Raw genomic sequence first — 7,568 nt, 5'->3', positions numbered from 1 at the left:
TGTTTGCTCATGTGCTCCCTGAGCTCATAAAATAATCCTAAAATTCTGTGAGTAAAAAAGTACTGCAAGTGGAAATGAAGCAGAGGATGTTCGTTCAGGGTGTGTAGTTATTCACACTTTGTGCTGCGTGTAAAATTCATTTTCTCCACTGATTAAGAGCCACTTGGTATTTGATATTTTATTCTTTATAAAATGTTGGTTATCTAGGGAAATGACGGTGGTTCAGCATCCACCACCTCTGGTGCGTGCGTGCGTGTGTGTGTGTGTGTGTGTGTGTGTGTGTGTGTGTGTGTGTGTGTGTGTGTGTGTGTGTTGTGGGGGGGGGGGGGGGGGTTGATTTTTCTATTCAAAGTCTTTGCCATGTACTGTGCGGGGGGGGCAAACAAGCGCGCGCGCGCACACACACGTCGCAACAACAAACGCGTCACATCCACTTGAACACGAGTTTAAGGTTTTCAAAACCAGCATAATTTAATTCACTGCACTTCAATCAAACTGCCAGAAAAACTCACTAAGCTACTTTTACAAACCAATGAATGAGAAACCAGGTACGAACTTTACTACGAATTTCTACCGCTGTCTTGGGCAACTGTTACTGTGTTGGACCTCGGCACATAAAAATACTTAGCAATTGAATGATCACGTTATTTTACTCACTGAAACCGTCATGTTAAAGAAGGAACAAACAGCGTGCGGTTATTTATTTTGTATCTTTATCGAATCCGTTAATATTAAAAACAACTTTTCCGGCTGAGCCTCGAATAAGTTCCTACTTTCATTCAACACCGCAAGTTAAAACTGCTGCTGCTGCTGCTGCTGCTGTTGGTTTAACGCTCGCGGCCGAGAACTGAAACTGATCACAATGATGAAAAGTACCAGATTGGAGCGGCGCGAGGGGCTTCTTCCAGCTAAAGCCTCGCGCGGCCGCGGCACGCGCTCACCCCGTTCGCATGACGAGAACGCGCCCGGCGCCCGGCGCCCGCCAGCACTGCGACGCACGACCGGGTGAGCCTCGCGGCACCTGTTCTCTGGCGACACGCGCACGCTGTGTGAAACGTGACATGCGCAGAACTGCAGTCTCGGGTGGGGGGGGCGTGGGTGATGTTGTCCGGTGTTCCTCGTTGTGTTTAGCTGTAATCGTGCCACGAAAACACATTAACAAAATATACTGGGTTTGCTTGTGCTGGATGCGCCACCCGGAGAAAGACAGATTTTTTTACTGCACTTTTTTTTTACCGCGGTTTCGATGGACCGAGATGTTAGAAAGTTAACGTATATTTATTTAAATGATTTAGCTGCAACTGACACGCTCATCCGTCATTTAACGTATCACTAAAATACAAAAAAACTTATTTCAGTTCTTTCGAGACTATTTACGTTCATGAGTGTTTTTGTTAGCGCTGCTTTTTCTTTCATTAATGGTTTTTTTCACACTTAGTTTTCAAAGAAACAATATTTATACGTAAAAATGCTCCTTTCAACAATATAACGACCTTTCTATACTGTTTATTTTAAATTGTTTAGATGTCTCAGATGTGTGTTCCTCACACATATTGTAACAATTGTGCAGGATGTGGTATGTTCATTTTTATCTGCTCCAGACTCTGAAAACATTGTCTAAACATTAAATAGAATGTTAAATCGGACACAAAAAAGTAAAAAAGTTCATCTGTACTTCTTAAAATGTGCTTATTAAAGATGTAATGCAATAATAATAGTTAATAATATTAATCGTTGCGCCGGAAGTGACTGTCCACCTGCATGTTCTTCCAGCATGTACCCTGTAGATTTTAGTTTTGAATTTAAATTAGAATTTAAATCATTTAAATCCATATTTTTTCATAGTGAAATTTGTCAAAACTCTCAGAATATTCATTTCAAATTGATTCCTGAGGTATAGAAAGTATGTGCATGAAGGAAAAAATGGGGTAACGAACGCACCGCGTTTGGCTCCTGTCCCCCCCATTCAGGAAAGAAAGAGGCTTTAAATAGCGATCGGAGACAGTGCTGCGGGGACAGACGATGACAACTTATTGTAAGTTCTCAGGGAATCATTTCTATTCCGCTCCCGGGCCCGTTGCGCAGGCCACGTTAGCATAACAAAGGCGCAGAGCCTGTGAACTTGGGAAACCTTTCGACCCCGCGGTTCCCGGGCTCAATGGGCCCCGGGCCGCACTATAGAGCTCCTCCGCGGCTCCCGTGTTCGTGGCTAAATTCTTAATCAGGGTAATTTAATATAGTTTTCAATATGGCTCATGGTGCGTTAGAAAAGCCCCTCCCCCTCGGAGCCCGGCGAGACGGACAGCTGCGCGCGGCCTCCTCAATTGAAATGTGCCGCGGTGAACAACTTGGAAGGAGATGGAGGCTGGTGAATGGAGCGGGGGGCAGGGGCTGGGAGGGTCCTTCTGGAGATCCAGGGCTACCGTCCATCTGAAATACCTGCCATAGCGAGCCGCACTTAGGTGTGTTGGACGCCGCAGCACTATCGACGCCCTCTGTTTGCACTGCGCTTTTACGGGAGCGGCTCCCTGACTACGTGGCTGTATCTGTAAGACGTCAAAACCGTTCTTGCGTTTCTTCCACGAAGAGCGAAGGCGGTTGGAGGCAACCAAGTGAACGTCCTACGTATTCGTGTGCTCCACTCAGTCCACACGGATACTGTTGTTGTATCGACATTTTGTACAAGTTTTGAACAGCAGAGATGAATTGTTGTTTTGTACCGTCGACAGCTTGTTATTATTATTATTATATTAGTGCTGCTTAACTGCTTTTAGGAACCTGGTTGTTTCTCTGCTGCTCCTTACCCTCACCTCTCATAAGAAAAAAAAAAGGAATGAAATGAATGTACAGTTGAATTATTGAGTGAAATTGTCTTTGACTAATGAGAAAAGTATTTATCAAACTTTTACATGGAGTATGGATGTAAATGCCATGGAACTTGACTAACGGCGACTTGTGTCGTGATGTTCATGGTAAGGGGTGGTGTAAAAGTGCATGGTTTACCACTGCTTTCTTTGGACTGCGAATACGGGGAAAACATGCGGTCCCTGCGCACCCTGAGCCGATTCAAACCTACAGCCGAACGTGCGGCTCAGTTACCGTGAAGCACCAGGGTGAGTCGCTGTACCACCGTGCCATAGGAATTAGATTGTACAGTATTTCTATTAAAAAAGGAGTTTGTGTGCATGTTTGTTCGGAAACAGTGAAGAACTTCAACACACACACAACAAACCAGACAGCATGTTCTCTTCATCCTGCACACCCAACAGTTCGTTTTCGATCTTAAACATCTCCACTGTAAATCAGAAGGTAAAGCTCTGCCTTCACTGCTCTCGGGAATATTGGAGGATGTGTCCTTGTGCCGGCAATTCACACCGCCAGCCATGGTGTGTGTGATGTGCTGCTGACATCTTCGGTGCCGAATGTGAATATTGCGAGGTGAACGACGCGAATGGAATGGTTTCTGTGATTTCTGGAAAAGTGAGCGAATGCTGTTGCGGCGAACGTCTACACCGCCTCGGCAAACAATGGGTCTTATTCCAGGGTCACGAAGCCAGTAGAAGAAAGACCAATGGCAGATGTCGCTTTACACTAGCAAACAGAATATTGGTGTTGAGCCCATTGAACTGGACTTCAGTCATTAGTGGGTCGGACTTTCGTTCCGCTCATTCCATAGCGACCGTACAGTGCAGCACAAACACCTTAGTTCTTCGAAAATCCATCATTTTTAAAGACACGGGCCTTTTGCACCAAGGGCCACTTCCTCTCCGCTCAGTGCTCATCCTCTAAAATCCAACGCGCTTCTGTTCAAACGTTAATAGAATATTCTAGCATCTGTGTAATTTCTTACCACGTTTCCTGCTTGTGGAAAAGGGCAGCACACGCAGTCTAGTGGGGTTTCTTTCCCCACGTCCACAGTAATGCAGTAACGCAGTAACGCAGCACAGTACGTTTCATGGTAATTTAGGGCAAATGAGTGGAAATGAGAGATTTTCTAAGAGTGGAAAATTAGCAGCTAAACAGAGCTGTACAAAACCTATGGAGAACAAAAGTTATTTAAAGAATAATTGTGCTCCTGCAGTCAGTGCTGCACCTTCTTATTTCGTCTCCCGTTTAAGTCGCTGACTGTAAATGACTCTCAACATCAGTTTCATCAATTTTTATTACAATTATTTTGCTCTTTTGGGGGTTTCTTCTGCGTAACACATTGAAACGTAAAGGGCAAGTGACTAATAAGACGTCGATAACGAAAAGGTGTCAGAATGGCTTTTTTTCCTCTGAAATGAAAGTCCAGCCATCATTGCCTTCATTTGCGAACGGGGGTCTGCTTGCTGGGAGGAGGCAGTAAAAAGCCTACTGCAGTATGTACCACGCTTCTGCCTTGGATTTGCATACAAGTTAGCCATATGAGGGATGGGTGGGACACTCGGGGTACAAAGTAATCCTTGGCTACACAAGACACCGTGGTACGCGCCTCCCATGTGGGTCATTGAGCACGACTATTACTTCCCCGTCTCGACTGCTAATGTCCTAGACGGTCTTATTAGATGGACATGTGTGACTCTGGCTGTGGAGCTCCTGTGTCGCGCGTCTCCAGCCACAACTGATGTGTGGTGGAACACAATAAAGGAGCGGCGCTCATTAAAAGGCGCTGAGGTGTCACCGGACGGTCAGTCACGTTCACGTTCTGCGCTTATTGCTGCCTTATTGTCTCTTCCATTCAAAGGTCCTTCTCCGTTTTTGCATCCGTACGTCTGTTTCCTTCCATAGGGGTTCCAGGCCATCGTGCTCCGAGCACCGCGTTCCAGTCATTGCATTTGTCCCTTGAAACGCTTGTGTTGTTTTTTTTTTTCCCACACGTTCAGCCTTTAGGACAACAGCTTGTTTATTTATTTATTTATTTTTTACAGTTACACCTCCTCAGACCAAGACCGCTCGTGAAATAAAATCCAGAAAAATGTATGAACTAGGTAAAATTTTTCGATGAAAATTCCTTGTTCAAAGGAATGAAAAGTATTAATAGAAACTTGTAAAGTATAAATACACTTAAACGGTGAATATTATGTGGAAATTGTATGTCATATTTTATTTTCTTCAGACAAAGCAACACAATACAATGGATATTGTGTAATGATGAAGCAGATATGAAGTAGGTATGTTTACCATGGTGATGAAAGGGTAATGATGGAGTAGCCCCAGACATCGGGACAATAATATTTCAGGGCCTTTGGGAAAGCGGAATCCAGACTTGGGCCCAGTGAAAGGGCGCTGTCTAGACAGGGTCTCTGTTTTTTTTCTTTCTAGCTTGGACCCCCCCGCCCCGCCCCCCATCTGAATTGCGTGAGCCTGACCTGTGCTTGGCCCCCACCAAGCCCCCCTTCCACCCCTCCCTCAGAGGGAACGGGGATAACAAGGAAGGGTTCAGCGGCAGGTCTGGTCCCTAACCTTGAGTCCTCACTCCTTCAGCAGTGTAAATTTCAGTGTAAATCTGCTACGCGTCTCACTGATTTGGGTCCCTGCACAACGCAGAACAGCAAGGATGTCCTGCTTCACTGAACAGTCAAAAAATGAATAATAATAATGAAAATACATTTCGATCATCTGTGCACTTCTCCTTCATTGACACTGAAACCTTTTCAAGCCTTATATGCGTATAAAGCGTTAATTAATTGTTTTCACATAGTTTAGACTGTTTCACATCTGTTTTGTGTCTGTTCTAATTCATAACATTATATTAATGGACCTCATTTTCCTTGTCAAAGGTTCCAAGTTTCAGTGTGTTGTGCGGCTCAAGAGGTGCAAAAGTGTTTCCTACTCAGATACATACAGTACGTGAAACTGAAACGGTCAGAGAAACAATGCACCCCCACACCCATCCATTGTACCCTGCTCTTCTCCATCCCTGTAATCAATGCACAGCGCACCGGGTAAACTGGACAAACTGGACAAACTGACATGAGCCGACAGCTGGAATAGCGAGGGGGCGAAGGCGGGTGAACAAGGAGCGGCGCATTAGATACTCTACGCGATTCTGGCCAGCGAACGGACACTTACGCTGGGTGGAACGATGGTGGGAATGAAAGACGCGATGGAGAGGGTGGACGAAGTACATATTCAGAGTTTGCGGAGCAGCCGGTCGGGCAGGAGAGATGGCGAGAAAATTTGGAAACGGTGCAAAGTGTGGGCAAGAGTTTGCTTTATTGGAACGAGGGAGGGGATGTGATGGAAATGAACCGTTACCTGATAAATAAACCGGCTGGCAAGTGTGCATGATGCACGGCTGAGAAACACACAGGTCTGGTCCACGCCGGCTCATGTGGTGGGAAACACAGTACAGTATACGATGCGCTGTTGCGCAATACCTGTTTCGCAACCAGGATAGAAATGTAGCCGAGAGAACGGAGCACAACTGATCACACGATTGTGGCTACATGCTGACTTAGTAATATTCATGATTTTCTTTGCTTGTTTTTGTAAACAATGCCACATTGGGTAATTTATAAAGTTATTGTGACTTTTAAGGTGTGTTTTATGTTGGCTATGGAGACTGGAATCATATTGACACCAGGAGCACACACACTGCCTGAAACCACTTGTCCCAAGCAGGGTTGCGGCGAGCCGGAGCCCAACCCAGCAACTCAGGGCGTAAGGCTGGAGGGGGAGAGGACACACCCAGGACGGGATGCCAGGCCATCACAAGGCACCCCAAGCGGGACTCGAACCCCAGACCCACTAGAGAGCAGGGCCTGGCCAAACCCGCTGGGCCACCGCACCCCCTTGATGTTGGGAACAATTTCTGAGAAATCTAAAATCCATCACATACATGTGAGAGTTCTGAAGTGACGGATAGTTCTACCAAGAACCTGAAAGACAGAGAAATGAAGAATAAAAACCGCTCAAGAATCTTTCATCAGCCCATATGAAGGACATGGGTCACAAAGTTAGGCCTTTGAAGCATACAGAACGCGTGCGTTGCCGTGCAGCTGTTAGCAAAAATACACGAGTAACAGAGTAGAGTCCAGAATATCACTGTTTGCCAGAGCAGAGGTACACAAGTGCTTTCCAGATCCATACACAGAAGTTACGAAATGAGCGCCCAGAGAAACTTCAAGAGCGAAGGTGCGACCGTATAGATGGAAACGGCCGAATTCCCTCCTCGAGTCACTTCGCGAGGATGGAAAAGCTACGTCCTCGCCGAGACCTGCGACGCCAACTAGAAAGCTCAGATACACACACATTTTCAGAATCTCTTGTCCCATACGGGGTTGCAGGGAACCGGAGCCTAACCCAGCAACACAGGGCGTAAGGGGAGGGGACACAACCAGGACGGGATGCCAGTCCGCCGCAAGGCACTCCAAGCGGGACTCGAACCCCAGACCCACCGGAGAGCAGGACCCAGTCTAACCCGCTGCGCCACCACGCCCCTGAAAGCTCAGATAACTTTGTGTTTTTCCGAATAAACCCTGGAAAACGTAGAGCTCCTTTTACGGCGATTTCTTCAGACAGGAAGGATGTCAGATCAGCTCCGCAGAACCTCGGTTACAAACATCAGTTCCGAGTTTGGAGGA

Source organism: Scleropages formosus, chromosome 6 (genome assembly GCF_900964775.1).
Source record: "Scleropages formosus chromosome 6, fSclFor1.1, whole genome shotgun sequence".
Classification (NCBI taxonomy): Eukaryota; Metazoa; Chordata; class Actinopteri; order Osteoglossiformes; family Osteoglossidae; genus Scleropages; species Scleropages formosus.
The sequence above is the reverse complement of the archived record's forward strand: the minus strand, read 5'-3'. Positions refer to the sequence as shown.